Source organism: Nicotiana tomentosiformis, chromosome 12, assembly GCF_000390325.3.
Source record: "Nicotiana tomentosiformis chromosome 12, ASM39032v3, whole genome shotgun sequence".
NCBI classification, from domain to species: Eukaryota; Viridiplantae; Streptophyta; class Magnoliopsida; order Solanales; family Solanaceae; genus Nicotiana; species Nicotiana tomentosiformis.
In genome coordinates this window covers 12,993,915-13,014,169 of record NC_090823.1, presented here as the reverse complement: position 1 = coordinate 13,014,169, position 20,255 = coordinate 12,993,915, and the positions used below count along the sequence as shown (strand labels likewise).

General features: G+C 37.4%; 1 pseudogene; it reads left to right on the top strand.

The window, feature by feature from the left end:
• Nucleotides 1–18,524: 18,524 nt before the first annotated feature.
• LOC138902250 (mitogen-activated protein kinase kinase kinase 20-like) lies at nt 18,525–19,287 on the top strand (annotated as a pseudogene).
• Nucleotides 19,288–20,255: the final 968 nt, after the last annotated feature.

Below are 20,255 nucleotides of genomic sequence, written 5' to 3'. Positions count from 1 at the left end.
CGATTTATAAGTCACATTTTTTATCGCGATTTATAAATGACATTTGTAAATTGCAACTTATAAATCGAATTTGTCAAATGCATTCTCCAATTACAAGGTATAAGTTGCATTTGTCAATTGCATCAATCGATTCTGATTATAGGTCATAGTTGGCAATTGCATTTATAAGTCTCCGAACTGCGATATATAGGTATCATGATTATTCATGAGTTGCATTACTTAATCGCGATTTTAATTTTTTGGCATCGCTTTGGGATTAAGACCTGGGGCGGACCCATGTGATGCTAAGCGGGTTCAATTCACCCCGCTTCATCAAAAAATAATACTATATATGTATAAATTGTGACTAAAGTAGCGTAAATATTGTATAAAAATTATATTTGAATCCACTTGACAAAAACTTTTGCTCTTGCAAAAGTGGTCAGAAAAGAAGAAGAAATAAACCATAATGATAGCAGCATAGCCTAATATAACTGTCTTTGCAATCAAATAAAATTATTTTCCTCGTTTATATTTTGTAGTTTTCTTTATTTTACTTTATAGTGTATTGCACGTGGCATTCAAATAACTGGCTTGATCCCGTTAGGAGATTAGTTTGGGGGTACTGAGGCAGCCTGTTAGAAACAAAAGATGATAAGGTCCAGCCCCTTGTATTAAACAAAAACAATTGTGTGTTAGTTCTCTTTATAATTGAACAATCTGTACAAAGAAGCTTTTTGCCAAGTAAATTTGGCTAGCAATTGTAGTACATTCTTTCCAATGTATTGTAGAGTCATGTTCTATTTATTTTCTTGGATCATGCCAGAATCAATTAGTTCACTAAGAAATCTCAAACAAGTTTTCATATGCTTGGCAATAATGCATTCTGTAAAATTGTCAAAAAAGAATTTCATATTTTCCTTCTATCCAATAAATTTGTATTCGAAAAAAATAATAAAACAGGAGCTTTGGAACAAAGGTAAAGTTATATCCGTGTGACCTATAGGTCATTGGTTTGAGCCATGGAAACAACCACTAATGTGTCTATTAGGGTAGGTTGTCTACATCATATCCCTTGGGGTACGAACTTTTCCCAAACCCTGCGTGAACATAGAATACCTTGTGCACCAGACTGCTTTTTTTTTTTTTTGAAAAAAACAATAGATTTGCATTAATCAGCTTCTTCTCCATGATCTCTTTTTGTTTTTCTTCTTCTTCTTCTTCTTCTTCTTCTTCTTTTGTTGTTACTAAATTCTTAGGTTTATGAATGTCCAATGTATGTCCTGACAGTTGGTTGGTTAATACCTTCCTAAGTCACTAGGATTATAAGTCGCAATTCTCAATTGCGACCTATAAGTCGCATTAGGAGATTGCGGCGTATAAGTCTCAATTGGAAATTGCGTTTATAGTACCCGAATTGCGATATATCGTGATTATTAATGAGTGGCATTTTTTGATTACGCTTTATGAGTCGCATTACCTAATCGCTATTTTAATTTTTGGTATCGCACTACTTCCAGCTAAATGCGCTTTGGGATTAAGATTTGCTCAATGTTTAACGCTAGCAATTGAAACTTAACTGTTATCCTTTATCCTGTTTAGGAGTTCAAGTTTTATCGCTCGCTTACATTGATATTGTTTACCCTTAAAAACGGATAACAATTGAATTTATATGAGGTTTTAAGAATATGTGGATTAATTCAATTCAAGTGATTAATGACGTTAGATTAAGCAAATGAAAGACGTAATAAACGGTCAAACCAATGATAAGAGTGATCCCGAGCTCTGTTAATGGCTCAACGAGGAACCTGCCTTCGGTTCTGAGCTTGCACTTATGAGGAACTTATGAACAAAAATAAGAACTTTGAATAACTTTTAGAAACATAGAGAATAGGAGTAAATTGCCTTGGTATGCATGTTACAATGTATTCTATGAATAATAAGCTTTTTCCTTTATATAGTAGGTGAGTTTTACCCTACGTACAATTCTAAGAAAGGTAAAAATCTTCCGTTTCGCTAATCACTGATTTTTTGCCGATACCGGCCGAGGTACACTCCGTGATATCCAGTTGGTCACGGACATCACGGACCTTTGTTAGTCGTGTGCAACTGTTTGGTATTTCTCTCCAAAGTCTTGAGGCTCGAACCGGACCCGGAGGACGTGGTTCCGATGCTCCCGAGTGCAGGTGTTTTGCTCGAGCTCCGGTATGAGGGGCTCCTCGCTCTGACTCCGATTCCTTACGGTCACGTTCCTGCTCCGTTTGCCTCACTGGAAAACCGGGGTGCTCATTGGACTCGGTTTTACCCGTATACAGATAGTCCCCTAGTTTCTTAGAGAGTAGGCTTGCCGAAACGATGGAAAACGACAGATGACTCCGGTTCCTTCCTTCGTACGTTACGACGAGGGAGCCGAACCGTCCCGTCAGTCGCATCGTTCTGATTTCGGACACGTGTCACTCATCGGCAGGTTGCCCCGAATGCGCAGCATCAGTTGTTTCCCTATAAAAGCTTCCTTCCTTTGTTCTTTTTCTACTTTTTGACTAAATTACTACCTTCGAGCTTTCCAGTCATCATCAAACCTTCTTCAAACCTTCATATCTTCATCCTTGTTCTTCAATTTCTATAGTAATCTCCAGATTTTCCCCCAAATTTTCTTCAAATCTTCATATTGTGTTCTTCATCTTCAAAACCCATTTTTCCAAAATTTTGCATTCTTTATTCAAATTTTCAAACACTCCCCCAGATGACAATGGCCAAACCATCGAAAACCGTTCCTCAAAAAGTTGCCTCTTCATCTTCTCAACCGCCCGTTGGTCCTGAAGCAGTTGGCCCTGAAGTGGTCTCCCTCGATATGGCTTCCCTTGTTGTGGTTGCTAATGAACCCGCTGCCGAGCCTCCCTTGAAAGAGTTCATGCAAACAGGACCAAGGTGAAGGAGTCTCGAGGTACGTATGTTCTATGACTGAAGATATTCTTCTCATAGTTCGTAAGGACTGCAATTGGGAAGGCAAGAACGTAGTAGTATTTGGGTCCGAAGAAGCCGTTACTACCCACGTGGAGGGGTACTTAAGTGTTTACACTTATCCCTTCACATTGGGCCTGATGGACCCGATCATTCTAGACTTTTGCAAGAGGTATGATGTGTGCCTCTGGCAAATCCATCCATCGTTGTGGGGGATCGTGATCCTCCTCCGCTACTTTTTAAACAAGACCGAGTCTCGTCGGTTCACTATTGACCACCCGCTCCGATTAACAATTAAACTTATTTAGTGATTTTAAGGATACGTGATTTAATCCAATACCAATTGACAAACAAGGAATTGAATAGATAATCTGAATAGTAAAATAAATTAAACCAGTGTTCTAGCAACGCTTTCGACCTCAATTCAAGATGGTCTCGAGGTTGGGTAAGAAGAACAGTAAAGAATAGAGGATAAACAATGATGAACAGTAATGGATAGTAAGTAAAATAGAGAGCAGTATTTTTATATATCTTTATCAGTGAATCAATGCCCCTAACAAATAAATGTGGTCCCTCTTTATATAGTAGAGGAATCCTAAATAAGGTACAAATATAATAACGAAAACAAATCTCATGATTGAAGTCAATAACCGCTTGATTTGATCTGTTCCGGGATTTCTTCCGAGATCTTCGGTCTGTTGCTAATATCTCGCCATTCCGTTATTATGTCTTACTCGAAGTCGGTTATGCTCGGTCTCAATCTTCAGCGAGCACTTCGATCTTCGTGATCCGTACTTTGCCATTGAGCTCGAGCCTGGTTTATTGCGAGCTTACCCTCAGGGCAGCTCCTCGTGCCTAAGATATCTGACATGCCCGATTTCGACCGTATACAACATCTAATGTTGAAAATTTCACTATATTTTTTAATTGTTAAATCGTACTTTGTACAAGAAAAAAAGTTATTTTTTATATTTAATTAGTGATAGTAAATGTCGATAAAAAGCTTGTTTAAAATATTGACATAACAATAACGACAGAATAGTGTAAAAAAACGATAACAAAAATAATAATTTTGATTTTGATCTTAAATCACAATAAAGTACAATTTAGTGACATTTAGAACTAAAAATGAAAAATTTACCGCATTTGTAACTTAAATGTGATAGATGGATATTAAGAAAATTTTAAGACTATTACTGAAAAACAAATTAGGAACTCTTAATAAAGGCCTCACTCTAATTCATTTCTTTCAAAACCCTAACCGCCTCTCACCTTTCCTCAACCCTTTCTCACGATTGATTTGGGATTCCTTGAAAACATCCAGATTTCCATTTGCAAAAGCCAAGAAAATATGAAATTGGGGAAGGACATAACAAGGTATTCTGAATTTTAGGATTATTATCAACTTGTTAGCTATCTTTTTTCTCAAGAGGGGGGTATTATTTATCTTTTTGTTTGTTTATGTTTTAACGAGTTACAGGTTCAACAAGTTTGAATTTATAGATCAGTGACCTAGGTTGTGGTACTGGATACACAACTTGGGTAACGATCTGTTTCAAGGAAGGCTTCTAGCTAGCCGATCAATCAAGAACCCCTTTCGATGTTGTTCCAGTGTTATGACGGAAAGTCGGTTATTATGGAAGATTTGGTTTTGAGTAATATTCTCCAACACGGCACGAGCAAGATAAAAAATGCTTGAAACTAAGTTTAGAGATAGATCTTGTCCCCTATTGCTGATTATTATTCGCCTAGACTATAGACGATCTTAACATATTTTAGAGATGTATAAAAAAATTTATATTTGTTTGAGAACAATTGTATTACTATGTTGCTTACAATATTTTGATAATTACAGTTTGTAGTTCTTTACAAAAAGAGTATGCAGAAGTGGCTATTTGTTTCATTTTTGTGGTGTATGGTGTTCTGAAATATCAAATGATTATTTCATCATGAAGAATTTTAAAATTCATTATATTATTTTAATATAAAAACCAAAAACAGAAAAACTATTGATGAGACATATTTTTCGACATTTCTATTTTATGTCGCAAGAAAGATGAGTCAAGAGTACATCTCATTGACATTTGACAACATGTCACAAAACAAATGTCACTAATTATTTTACGACACTAATTTAAATGTCGGAAAATTCCCGACATCGAAATTTCCGACATTTATTTTTAGTGTAAAATAAATGTCAGTTAAGCATTTTGTGACATTTATGTGATCTATGGCGACATTTTTAAAATGTCGTCATAGCCTTATTTTCTTGTAGTGAACCAACAACGTTCGCTCTGATACCATATGAGATTTGCAAATGAAAAGAGAGAAATTGAAGGATTTCAGTTAGACGAACCCTAGAATGTTCGAGAGAGAAATATCTGAAAAAAAATATGAGCTTCATTCATTATTAAAAAGGTGTCTGTACAAGTGTAATACCCGGTTCTTATACAAAAAGAATACAACCAAATAAACAGTGGGCCTTGTCACGACCCAAAATCCCACTAGTCGTGATGGCACCTAACCCATCCCGTTAGGTAAGCCAATTTCCAACTATCCAATTCCAATGAAATTAATTAAAAGAAAATATCTAAAACTGATACATCTCCCCAAGAACTGGTAGTACAAATCATGAGCTTCTAAGAATAGAGTATACAAAGCGGAAATGAAATAAATACATAGTCTGTTTGAATAATACATAAACAGAGCTTTTATAAATCTAAGGCTACCCTGAACAAGAGGCAGCTACAACAGGAACGCAGGTACAACTTCAAGTCCCGCAACCAGCTAGCACAGCAACAACAACAGCCAACATCTGCACGCAATGTGCAGAAGTGTAGTATCAGTACAACCGACCCCATGTACTGAGTAAGTAACAAACCTAGCCGTAGGTTGAAAGTAGTGACGAGCTTCTACTAAGGTCGGGTCCACAACCAATAGTACACAACAATCCATAACAATATAAAGCAAATAATACCAGAAATAACTCAGGGATAAAATACTCAGGCAAATAATGATTTCAAAAATTATAGTTCTTCCTTTCAAATATCTCAGTGAAAACCCAAATCGTTTGCCGAAGTTTCCAATAATATAAATAGTTTGAAAACATTAAATTTCTCCCAAAACCTTGTCAATAATAAATAAGATGTTTCATTTTCCTTTCGGATAACCCGTGTAAAACAAATGCATCACTATGCCCATCTGTCAAAAATGTGTGAGAAATCATGAATGATGTGATGTTGTACAACATGAGAAAAAAAATACATCTTTATGCTTGTATGTCATGTGTGCATGCCAATGCGATGCAATTCATTGATAAAATCATAAACAGCCCCTCGGGCAGAACATCACTCATATACAGCCCCTTGGGCAAACCTCACAGTTACTCGTGCCACTCGGGCATACCTCACAATCACTCTTGCCACTCGGGCATACCTCACAATTACTCTTGCCACTCGGGCATACCTCACAATCACTCATGCCTATCAGTCACTCAACACTCGGCACTCGGCACTCGCACTCAGTAGGTACCTGCACTCACCGGGGGTATGTACAGACTCCGGAAGGGATCCTTCATCCCAAGCACTATAATCTGCACGGACAACTCACGTGCGATAATAATAAAGTATGCTGCAGGCGGACAGCCCCGATCCACACTCTTCCTCACAATTCAGGCCCTCGGCCTCACTCAGGTATGCTGCAGGCGGGCAGCCCCGATCCATACTCATCCTCACCAATCAGGCCCTCGGCCGATATCAAACATGCTGCGGCGTGCAGCCCGATCCCATGAATATGCAACATGCTGCGGCGTGCAGCTCGATCCCATGAATATGAAACATAAATCAGGCCCTCGGCCTCACTCAGTCATAAACCTCTCAAGCCACTCGGGCATCTCAGTAAAACAGGGCATTCGACCCAAAATATTTTTATGCATCAAAATAGAGTCATAAAACTGAGTTATGATATGCAATGAAATAAATATGACTGAGTATGACTTTTCAATTTAATACAATAATTCACAGCAATATGACCTCTGTGAGTCCCAATAATACTGGCACATAGCCTCAACATGATTTGTAATATGCTTTTCAGCTCAATTTCTTTAACACATAAAACCGCATGAAAAATACCAAGGTTATTTAACTATAACATTCCACATAAACAATTATGTCGTAATTTCTATAGTGCACGCCCATACGCCCGTCACCTAGCATGTGCGTCACCTCCCAACAATTCACAAAATACATATATTCAGGGTTCATACCCTCAACTCCAAGATTAGAAGAGTTACTTACCTCAATCCAAGAAAATTCTTTAATCCAATAAACCTTTTCCTCGTGATTCGGCCTTCGAACGCCTCGAATCTTAGTCAAAATAATTTGATACAATCAACACGAAGTATAGAAATCAATTCCATATGAAAATGCTAATTTTCCATAAAAATCCGAAATTTAGTTCAAAAATTGCCCGTGGGGCCCATATTTCGGAACCCGATAAAGTTACAAAATCCGAACACCCATTCCGATACGAGTCCAACCATACAAAAATTATCAAATTCCGATATCGGATTGACCTTCAAATCTTCATTTTATATTTTTGGAAGATTTTATAAAAATCTGATTTTTCTTCCATAAATTCATGGATTCATGATATAAATGAGTATGGAATCATGAAATATAATCAATATAGGATAAAGAACACTTACCCCAATGTTTTCCCGTGAAAATCGCCCAAACATCGCATAAACCGAGCTCCATAAACTCAAAAATGAGTAAAAATGGCAAGAACCCCGTTTTATAGACCCTCAGTTGTTTCGGGCGTCACAGGTAGCGTGGGGCGCTGCCTGTGGCGCAGTTTCCAGCATCCCGAAATTTCCAGCACCAGGGCTAGCGCCCCACGCTACCCTGGGCGCTCGCGGCGACGAAAAATCATTCCTGATACGGAAATAGGCATAACTCTCTCATACGATGTCCGAATTCAACGATTCTTTTTGCTATGGCTCCGTAATTTCAATACGGATCTAATACTTCAATCAAAACTGAATTTGGTGATCATTTGCTTGATGTGATACCACATATTCTTGAAGAATCGACATCGAACATTCTAGGTTCGATGCCGAAACATAGCAAATCAATCCGGAATGAACTCACATTTTGCGTACAAGTCGTAAATAGAATAACAAAGTTGTTCCAACTTCAAAAATATGATTCCGACCTCGATATCAAAAAGTGAAACCCCGGTCAACCTTTCCAAAAATTCAACTTTCGGCATTTCAAGCCTAATTCCATTACGGACCTCCAAATAATTTTCTGGACACACTCCTAAGTCCAAAATCACCATACGGAGCTATTGGAATCATCAAAATTCGAATCCGAGGTCGTTTATAAGTCAACATCCGGTCATTATTTTTAACTTAAGCTTTAAACCTTAGAACTAGATGTTCTAATTCATTCTAAAATCTCACTGGACCCGTACCAATTGCCCCGACAAGTCACACAACAACTGTAAAGCCCAATTTTAGCAGTAATGGGGGAAGCAAGGTTGTAGTACTCAAAATGACCGGTCGGATCGTTACATTCTCCCCCACTTAAACATACGTTCAAGAGTTGTTTCCAAGCCATCAAATCACCGTTCCATCTTACCACACACGTACCCGGGGGTGAACCCACGTCACCCTATTCCATATAGGCTTGACAACACAATCCAACTGAATTCATTAATTTAACTCTAGCCCATAAACCTTGGAATTTTATTTCCAACCTTTAGAATTTCTTTCAAGACAAAAGTCTTAAACTTACACACCGTATAAATCCGAACAAGTTGCATCGAGCTATAACTATCACCACGGATATAATCAACCAACATATTACACAACTCGCTTGCTCGTAGCACCATTCCCGATCGCAGTGACTACTCCAAAACTAACCGCATACTTGTATTAAACCCATATCGAACCAAACCTCATCCCAAAACCTTTGTACCCTGTTGATAATAAAAGAAACACGCGAAATAAACAAGTCATGGAGCTCTCTCGCCCAACCAGAACCATAATTGCTTTTTGAGCCGACTTTCAATATTATCCTCCCTAACATACGGTAATCAAACATGATAGTACCCATTTGAGGTCCAATGACCTTATATTACTAAACACAACTATTTCCACAGTCATGCCGCACAAATATAACTCAGAGCCACAACTCATGCCATCTGTGCACCAATACGCAACAATTTAAATATACTCAGTCATGAAAAATGACTCAAATGAGAGAACTGCCCTGCAATATTAATAACTACCGCCACAACGAAATGCTGAAAATTTATCATACACCGTAGAACCATCACCCGATTCTAACACAAGGTTCATACCTTAATATAGCTCTGCTGCAATGTGTGTCCCCATCCAAACGTTGGTCTATATAATATATCCCGAGCCACCCTGCTCAAAATTAATAACCACGGAGAGGCAAATGACAAAAATGCCGCATAAAACCTGAAAGAACATAACCATTACGCAATCGATCATGCAATACCAAAATACTCATTACGCTCAAATTCCACTATAAACTCAAATAGGACCGCACTATCTGTGCACATAACCAATGAATTACAACTCCTCGTAGCATAAAGGAGCAACTCACAGATCATCTCAGAACACGAATAAGCTCAACATCAACCAAATGTCACATCCCTCATCAATAGCAGTATGGAGTCAACCATTCCGGCTCGGTGTAGAATACACATCTTAATTGGGCCTACTAATGGACCGCCAAATCAACTCGGGTTACCCACAAATAGATAATAATTCTTCCAAAACTCCATAATGACTGAATCATAACACATTCTATCATCTGGCCAGCTCCGGCTACAACTTCACAGTCCATAACCATTAAACAATCCGCTCTTGAGAACTCCCAATCTCCAAATCCATAGAACACGCGAATCACCATATTTGATTCCATCTCCACCGCCCGAATGTCTAACACCTCTCTAATACAAGATCATCCCACGAGAAATACTTTAAAAAAAAATTCTTCCGTGCCACTTGTCAAAATTTGAATATCAGCATTCTATCAACAGTGTGAGTATCGCAATACAAATTTATACATCCGTAAGTCAAAATACAGTGCGCCTTCTGAAGTCCGCCCCCTTCTCATACAACACCAAGTAGTAATAGTATTAATCTAGACATCGAAAACTGTTCATGCCTCTAAGAATTTATGACCTCCCTTTCAAGGCTAAACCGTGACCTTGCACACGCCAACCTTAATCCCACACAACTCACCGCATCTATTATGCCATCATGTGACAAGCACAAGAATCCCATTATTAACTTTGAGTCACCAATAATTTACATACCCTTTTAGTTATAAACCTTTCTCTTGCTTCTTTTCAGGAGGAAATCACAATACATAACACGTTCTCCACACCGGTAGAAACCATCAAGAATTCTTTGGAATCCATTTGCACAACCAAGCCACCAAGACCGAATCTCTCCAACTTATCCAAGCCACGCAAGTCGCCAAGTCCAGGTGTATTGCCACAAAGCACCTGTAGAAAACCCACCCCCCACATCATAAGCACCCAAAGAACCGATCATATCTATTACCATACTGATCCAATCTACTACCCAGTTGTCCTATTTTCTCAGAGTTCCTTCCAAATTTGTCTTCAGATTGATACTTCTTCTTGCTAAAATACCATGATCTTTAACCACAACTCACCCTACAAACCTTACCAAAGAACCACAACGCCCTACGTCCCATAAGCACCTGTATTCTTCTTAAGCACCTTCAAAAATACCACAACTATAACACTCACTTTGAGAATACCTTATGTGAATTTGAAATTATTCTTCTTACCTTCCTTATACAAAAATGTAGAATCCTTAGTCATATAGAATTTTCGCAAGTCCAGGCACCATCAAACGCAAATCTCGGATTTTATCCATACACAAGTCCGAAAATATTCTCAATTGCTATATATAATTCTCAAACCCACTGGAATTTTCTCGGGAGTCACCCACTTTGCTCAAATTTAATTGCACCGCCCAAATGGGTCGAAAGACACGTGCCCCATTAGTACAACAATACTCAAGGAAGTAACTCTACTTTAACACCACCTATCAAATCCATACTCTGTGTGCACTACATCATTCACCCATAACAACTCACTCATCCCGCGAATTCCATTTACTCATACGTGCAATATAATCCTTAACCAGAAATTTCCTTATTCGAGTCATCCTCGATCTCAACTTTTGCAAGTCATAGCTATTTCACAAGTATGCCTCAGACCAAAATTAAAAATTAACACCTAACCATGAAATTAAATTGTCAATAGCAGACTCCCCCACTTGGCTGAAAGCCATAGATTAAAATATTACATAACTCACAAAACCAATACTTTTTTTTTACTGCCATAATGTCACAGTCAGTCCAACGAAACTTCTTCCCAAGTTCATACAACGCCAACCATAAAAATACCTCAATCATCCGCTAAGCTCGTATTTATCCTCTTAACACACAAGTCAACTTTCTCAACCAGTTTCAGATTCAAATCTCTACCCATACACCCCGTTGGTAGAAAAGAAACTCTCTACTCACATCATAAGGAATACTCCTACGTAGATTACTCCGCAGGGGATAATCCACCTACTTAGCCTCACTCTGGTATCTTGTTATACCCTTTCACATTCACAATTACTATGTAATCACTTAGTTTATCTGAGTCCAAACTCATTAACCAGACGTGAGAATTTAGTTTTACCCCAAAATTTAACCATGTGAAAGATCCTTCAAAACATACTTACTAGAGACTATACGCCACATCAATTCGAAAATCAAGCATCCAATGGCCTTTCCTTTACATTTCAAGGAAACACTTCTCGTCATATTCAAATCGTCTTAACACATCCCGCATTTACATCATACTCATCACAAAGTCATTCCACCGCTCATCGAGCCACAACTTCCACTCATAGGGATATTACCGGACATATGAGTCCAAATATACAGGTTATAACTGAAGCTACCGAGCCTAAGCTGCGGTCTAAACTTGGCCTCAAGTCCTCCAGACTGGCCTATCACCACAACACAAAATACACACCTCGAACCTCATTCATAGAATCACAAGCCGGCGATGCACAACTGATACCGAGCGCTCATGTGCGCATACGAATACGTGGAAGGAATTCAAAAAGTTATATTTCAAGTTGAATCAATTCCACACGATAAGGAAAGAAAGATGGGAAATTATCCTAAATGCCTTGTAGCCTCTCGAAGATAAGTATGGACGTTATCATACCGATCCGCAAGACTCTACTAGACACTTTCTCATGACTTGTAGAACCTATGAACCTAGTGCTCTGATACCAAATTGTCATGACCCAAAATCCCACTAGTCGTGATGGCACCTAACCCAACCCATTAGGTAAGCCAATTTTCAACTATCCAATTCCAATGAAATTAATTAAAAGAAAATATCTAAAACTGATACATCTCCCCAAGAACTGGTAGTACAAATCATGAGCTTCTAAAAATAGAGTATACAAAGTGGAAATGAAATAAATACATAGTCTGTTTGAATAATACATAAACAGAGCTTTTATAAATCTAAGGCTACCCTGAACAAGAGGCAGCTACAACAGGAATGCAGGTACAACTTCAAGTCCCGCAACCAGCTAGCACAGCAACAACAACAGCCAACATCTGCACGCAATGTGCAGAAGTGTAGTATCAGTACAACCGACCACATGTACTGAGTAAGTAACAAACCTAGCCGTAGGTTGAAAGTAGTGACGAGCTTCTACCAAGGTCGGGTCCACAACAAATAGTACACAACAATCCATAACAACATAAAGCAAATAATACCAAAAATAACTCAGGGATAAAATACTCAGGCAAATAATGATTTCAAAAATTATAGTTCTTCCTTTCAAATATCTCAGTGAAAACCCAAATCATTTGTCGAAGTTTCCAATAATATAAATAGTTTGAAAACATTAAATTTCTCCCAAAACCTTGTCAATAATAAATAAGATGTTTCATTTTCCTTTCGGATAACCCGTGTAAAACAAATGCATCACTATGCCCATCTGTCAAAAATGTGTGAGAAATCATGAATGATGTGATGTTGTACAGCATGAGGAAAAAATACATCTCTATACTTATATGTCATGTGTGCATGCCAATGCGATGCAATTCATTGATAAAATCATAAACAGCCCCTCGGGCAGAACATCACTCATATACAGCCCCTTGGGCAAACCTCACAGTCACTCATGCCACTCGGGCATACCTCACAATCACTCTTGCCACTCGGGCATACCTCACAATCACTCTTGCCACTCAGGCATACCTCACAATCACTCATGCCTCCCAGTCACTCAACACTCGGCACTCGGCACTCGCACTCAGTAGGTACCTGCGCTCACTGAGGGTGTGTACAGACTCCGGAGGGGATCCTTTATCCCAAGCGCTATAATCTGCATGGACAACTCACGTGCGATAATAATAAAGTATGCTGCAGGCGGGCAGCCCCGATCCACACTCTTCCTCACAATTCAGGCCCTCGGCCTCACTCAGGTATGCTGCAGGCGGGCAGCCCCGATCCACACTCATCCTCACCAATCAGGCCCTCGGCCGATATCAAACATGCTGCGGCGTGCAGCCCGATCCCATGAATATGCAACATGCTGCGGCGTGCAGCCCAATCCCATGAATATGAAACATAAATCAGGCCCTCGGCCTCACTCAGTCATAAACCTCTCAAGCCACTCGGGCATCTCAGTAAAACAGGGCATTCGACCTAAAATATTTTTATGCATCAAAATAGAGTCATAAAACTGAGTTATGATATGCAATGAAATGAATATGACTGAGTATGACTTTTTAATTTAACACAATAATTCACAGCAATATGACCTCTGTGGGTTCCAATAATACTGGCACATAGCCTCAACATGATTTGAAATATGCTTTTCAACTCAATTTCTTTAACACATAAAATCGCATGAAAAATACCAAGGTTATTTAACTATAACATTCCACATAAACAATTATGTTGTAATTTCTATAGTGCACGCCCACACGTCCGTCACCTAGCATATGCGTCACCTCCCAACAATTCACAAAATACATATATTCAGGGTTCATACCCTCAACTCCAAGATTACAAGAGTTACTTACCTTAATCCAAGAAAATTCTTTAATCCAATAAACCTTTTCCTCGTGATTCGGCCTTCTAATGCCTCGAATCTTAGTCAAAATAATTTGATACAATCAACACGAGGTATAGAAATCAATTCCATATGAAAATGCTAATTTTCCATAAAAATCCGAAATTTAGTTCAAAAATTGCCCGTGGGGCCCATGTCTCGGAACCTGACAAAAGTTACAAAATCCGAACACCCATTCCGATACGAGTCCAACCATACAAAAATTATCAAATTCCGACATCGGATTGACCTTCAAATCTTCATTTTATATTTTTGGAAGATTTTATAAAAATCTGATTTTTCTTCCATAAATTCATGGATTCATGATGTAAATGAGTATGGAATCATGAAATATAATCAATATAGGATAAGGAACACTTACCCCAATGTTTTCCCGTGAAAATCGCCCAAAAATCGCATAAACCGAGCTCCATAATCACAAAAATGAGTAAAAATGGCAAGAACCCTGTTTTATAGATCCTCAGATGTTTCGGATGTCACAGGTAGCGTGGGGCGCTGCCTGTGGCACAGTTTCCAGCATCCCAAAATTTCCAGCGCCAAGACTAGCGCCCCACGCTACCCTGGGCGCTCGCGGCGACGAAAAAATTATTCCCGATACGGAAATAGGCATAACTCTCTCATACGATGTCAGAATTCAACGATTCTTTTTGCTATGGCTCCGTAATTTTAATACGGATCTAATAATTTAATCAAACCTGAATTTGGAGCTCATTTTATTGATGTGATACCATATATTCTTGAAGAATCGACATCGAACATTCTAGGTTCGATGCCGAAACATAGCAAATCAATCCGGAATGAACTCACATTTTGCGTACAAGTCGTAAATGGAATAACAAAGCTGTTCCAATTTCAAAAATATGATTCCGACCTCGATATCAAAAAGTGAAACCTCGGTCAACCTTTTCAAAAATTCAACTTTCGGCATTTCAAGCCTAATTCCATTACGGACCTCCAAATAATTTTCCGGACACGCTCCTAAGTCCAAAATCACCATAAAGAGCTATTGAAATCATCGAAATTCGAATCCGAGGACGTTTACACATAAGTCAATATCCGATCATTATTTTTAACTTAAGCTTTAAACCTTGGAACTAGATGTTTCAATTCATTCCAAAATCTCACTAGACCCGAACCAATTGCCCCGACAAGTCACACAACAACTGTAAAGCTCAATTTTAGCAGTAATGGGGGAAGCAAGGTTGTAATACTCAAAATAACCGGTCGGGTCGTTACAGGCCTTTACATATTAGGATTGCTACTATGTTGGGACTTTAGCACGTCTATCAATTAGGCCATCTATGCTATCTATGCTAACACCCCCTCAAGCTTTGGGGTGAGAGAACTCCCAGCAAGATTGTGTGGAACACCAGACAAGGATTTAGTGAAAATATCGGCCAGTTGAGATGAAGAGGAGATGAAATGAAGAGAAATCAAACCATCTCAAGCTTCTTCCGCACAAAATGACAATCAAATTCAGGGAAAGGGTTGCATGATTTTGAGGTAAAGCAGTACGTGAAATCGATTCTCTTGGGGCTTAGTGATATTCACAGGAGAGGTTTCGTTCACCTTGATATTAAACCGGATAACATTCGCGAAGTTGCCAAAATTACTGATTTTGGGTTCACGAAGAAGGTTGGAGTGAGGAGTCAGAAAATAAAGAGCGGACTCAAGGGAACACCTATGTACATGGCACCATAATCAGTTCTTCATAACGAGTACGGACCTGAAGCCGATATTTGGGCTTTTGGGTGCACTGGCTTTGAGATGGTTATAGGGAAGATAATGTCGGATTGCAGTGAAGCTGACGACGTTGTTTATCTATTGTGCAAAATTGGAATGGGATCACCGGATTTGAAGAACAAAGGTTTGTCAAAAGTAGCTGAAGATTTTTTAAAAAAGTGTCTTGTTAAGGAGCCGAGATCGCTATGGACTGCTGATATGCTATTGAAGCATCCTTTCCTTTCATCTGAGCAGACAAGAAAAAAGGAACTCAACCCACTTTTGTTTATAGAAATTGCTAGAGGAAGTGATCGATTGATTGATGATTTTCGCAATAATACGGAGATGGATAAGCTAAAACCAATGAAGTTGTTGAATTGCAGATCCAACAAAAGAAGAAAGTTACCGGAAGGATGATGATTATCAATTTTGATTGGAATTATACAAATGTAAAGAACTACGTTTTGGCTTGATCCCCTTAGAAAGTTCACGTGTAAATTGAACAATTAGCACATATGGAGTTTACACGAGTTACCTCTTGAAGCGTGAACTAAGTACGTTTTTTACGTTAGCCTCCAATTCCAGAACAACTTAATCAAAATGCCATGACCAACACGATCACAATCTCCTAACGTCTCGTAGTCTTCTACTGTATTACTCAAATAATATCTGGAAAGAATAAATTTAGTATGAGCGAAATTTGAGAAAAAAAAGCACCAAAAATTCGGCCATCCCTGCGGCAGAAAAACCCATGTATATATACACGCACAAGGTCAAAACAGTAGGGACCATAGAATTTAATTAACAAGGCTCCCTATTATGGAATTAATTTCGAAAATTTGAAATTAACTTCAACCGTAGTAAATTGCGAATTATTTCACTAAAAATTCGTAATTGTACTCCTTATTTTAATTTCAAAATTCTTTCATAAAATCTCATTTAACTCCTCGTGTTAAGATTCAGATATTAATCAATCAATTTAAATTACTGACAATTTAATTTATATATCGATTACTACCTTTAAACATTTGATTAGTCTATTTTATGCCCTGGATACAAAATTCACTGGGCGGGTTTATCTATAAAACTTTATAAGCTTTCAAAAAGGTATATTATCAATCTCAAAGTCGAAATATGGATTCTATCAACTAATTATTATTTTGTCAATGTAAGTATATTACTAGTAAAAATAGCACGGGTTAGCCAGTTTTTGGACTGGTCATTCAAAAATAGCCGGCGTTTGTAAAGTCATTTAAAATTAGTCACTATTTTGCTGTAACACGGAAAGTTCCAGCATAATATACTGGAGATCGATGTACCTGTGTATGAACTTCCACCATTTTATGCTGGAACTCCAACACGCGGAAAGTTCCAGTATGATATACTGGAGATTGGAGCAACTGTGTATGAACTTTTAGCATATTATGCTGGATCGGTATATTATACTGGAACTTCAGTATATTATGCTGGAAGTCCCGTATAAATATACTAGAGTTAGGGTGTACTTTTACATGAAAAGTGGCTAAATTTCGATTACTTTTGAAATTGTGGCTATTTTTGAATGACCACTTGTAAATCTGGCTATTTTTGAATTTCTCCCTATATTACTATTGTCCAATTTACCAGGCTTGTTAAAGAATCTTGCTTTTAATAAATCAAAACAATAAATAACATGCCCAACTAATAATAATTATATCAAGATTTAGAGTATAAGTACAAGAAGTTGGAATTAAATCATTCTCATAATCAAGATAAATTATATTTAATCTTGTGCTACAACGCCATTCCGACGGTTTGTGCAACTTTGTCAATAAATTGTGACCATAAACTTTATGACTTATAAGAACCGATGATTTAATCTTCCGTGTATAAGCTCAATTATATACACTAAATCATCTACTATATATGCAAAGCACACACAACAAATACATGACCTATTTAAAATAAAATTTTATTGAATTGAATAAATAAATAAATAATTATTTCATAAAAAATACTATAACAAAATGCATAGTTTATAGTATACCCTAGCAATATTTTTTGTTTATAGTGTCTTTTTTCTTTTTGGCAAGGTAGAATATTCCTAGGAGAGCTAGAACAAAGAATACTAATTTCACGAATTATTTACTTAGACTTATCAATCTTCCGTTTCGTGCTTGAGACTTGACCAAATTTATTTTCTTTTTGCATAGCTAAAGCATAAATGAGAAAGAAAATTCAATTGCTACATTGAACCATGACCTTCATCGGCGAAAAATAGCCCTAAAGTATGAGTGTTCTGGAAAGATTCCTTATACGTGAACTTCTCATCAAATCTGTACCTATTAATTAACAGCTATTAGTAAGATTACTTGTAAAAATGGTAATCATTTGTTACAAATTACTACAATATAGGAAAAAGAGAAAAGAAACAAATTTTGGAAACTTTACAACTTTAGTTTCTCGGCCCTAAAATAAAAACCTAGCTTGTAACTCAAGAAACACGTAATCATATGTTAATAGGGAAAAGGAAAACTAGGTAACTCCTACTTATATATAAGTAAGTATAGCAATAACAGAAAGTTACCAAAACAAAACAAAAACCAGGTTATCAATTACTATTGAGAGCAAGAAAAAAATTGATTCAATGGCGGCGATCACCGATCATCCAATAATATGGACGAGAGGCAAAACCATCGGAAGAGGCAGTTTTGGTATCGTCACTTCAGCAACAACAACAAACTTCTCCATTGATATTCCGTGACAATCGCAGTTTCGGAGCTAATGTTACTGAAGAAGATGGGAAGATATTGTACAACATGTTACTCGAGTACGCGTCTGCTGGAAGTTTAGCTGATCGGATTGGTCAAAATTCAAGGCACGGGTTGCAAGATTTTGAGGTAAAACAGTACGCGAAATCGATTCTATTGGGGCTTAGTCATATTCATGGAAGAGGTTTTGTTCACCGTGACATTAAACCAGATAACATTCTTCTAGTTGGTACTGATAAAGTTGCCAAAATTGCTGATTTCGGGTTCGCGAAGAAGGTTGGAGGAGTAAAGAGTCAGAAAAGAAAGCACGGACTCAAAGGAACACCTATGTACATGGCGCCAAAATTAGTTCTTGATAACGAATACGGACCTGAAGCTGATATTTGGGCTTTCGGATGCACTGTCTTTGAGATGGTTACAGGGAAGACAGTATGGGATTGCAGTGAAGCTAACAACGTTGTTTATCTATTGTGCAAAATTGGAATGGGATCACCGGATTTGCAGAACAAAAGATTGTCGAAAGAGGCTGAAGATTTTCTGAAAAAGTGTCTTGTTAAGGAGCCGAGATCGCGATGGACTGCTGATATGCTATTAAAGCATCCATTCCTTCCATTTATAAAAGCAACGATCATTCTCTGATGGAGGCTAGATGGCTCTGGTTTTGGATTTGTTATCTGATCAGGTTTTGAAGATTAAACTGAAGACGACGTCGTTGAGGAGGAAATTTTTTTATTGGATGAAGAAGAACATTTTTGTGTTCTTACGAGAACCACCACCAACTGGAATATTCCTAAGAGTACCACCTTTGGTCCAATACCTACGACAACTCTTACAAAAGTGACGTGGCTGAGAAAGATTATAATTGTTGTAATAACATAATTTTGTGTTTGGTGAATCACATCTTGGACATTTCAAGTGTTCTTGCTCTGGAAATTGTGGTTTTATTTGTGTATAAATTGATGGATCTTGCATATTTAATTTTCTCTTTAGCCTATAAAAATTCAGTCCTTTTGAAATAAACCAAGTGAATTAGTAGTATTGAAACCAAAAAAATTGGTTCTTAGTAGTATTGAAACAAAAATTTGTATAGTGAATATATACAAAAATAAATTGTCATTATATAAAAAATATACTAAATAGACTGTCACTATACAAAATATAGGATTGGTTTAGCAGTGAATTAGTAGTATTGAAACAAAAAATTATACAAAAATAGACTGTCACTATACAATTTATATACAATAGGTTGTCACTATACAAAATATGTACAAAATAGACTGTCACTATACAAAATATATACTAAAATAGACTGTCACTATACAAATAATATAGAAAATATACTGTCACTATATAAAAATATACTAAATAGGCTGCCACTATACAATTTATATACAATAGACTATCACTATACAAAATATATACAAAATAAACTGTCACTATACAAAATATATACTAAATAGACTGTCACTATGCAAAAAAATATACAAAATATACTGTCACTATATAAAATATACTGTCACTATATAAAATAGACTGTCACTATACAACAAATATACAAAATAAACTGTCACTATACAATAAATATACAAAATAGATATTTCGGGCTA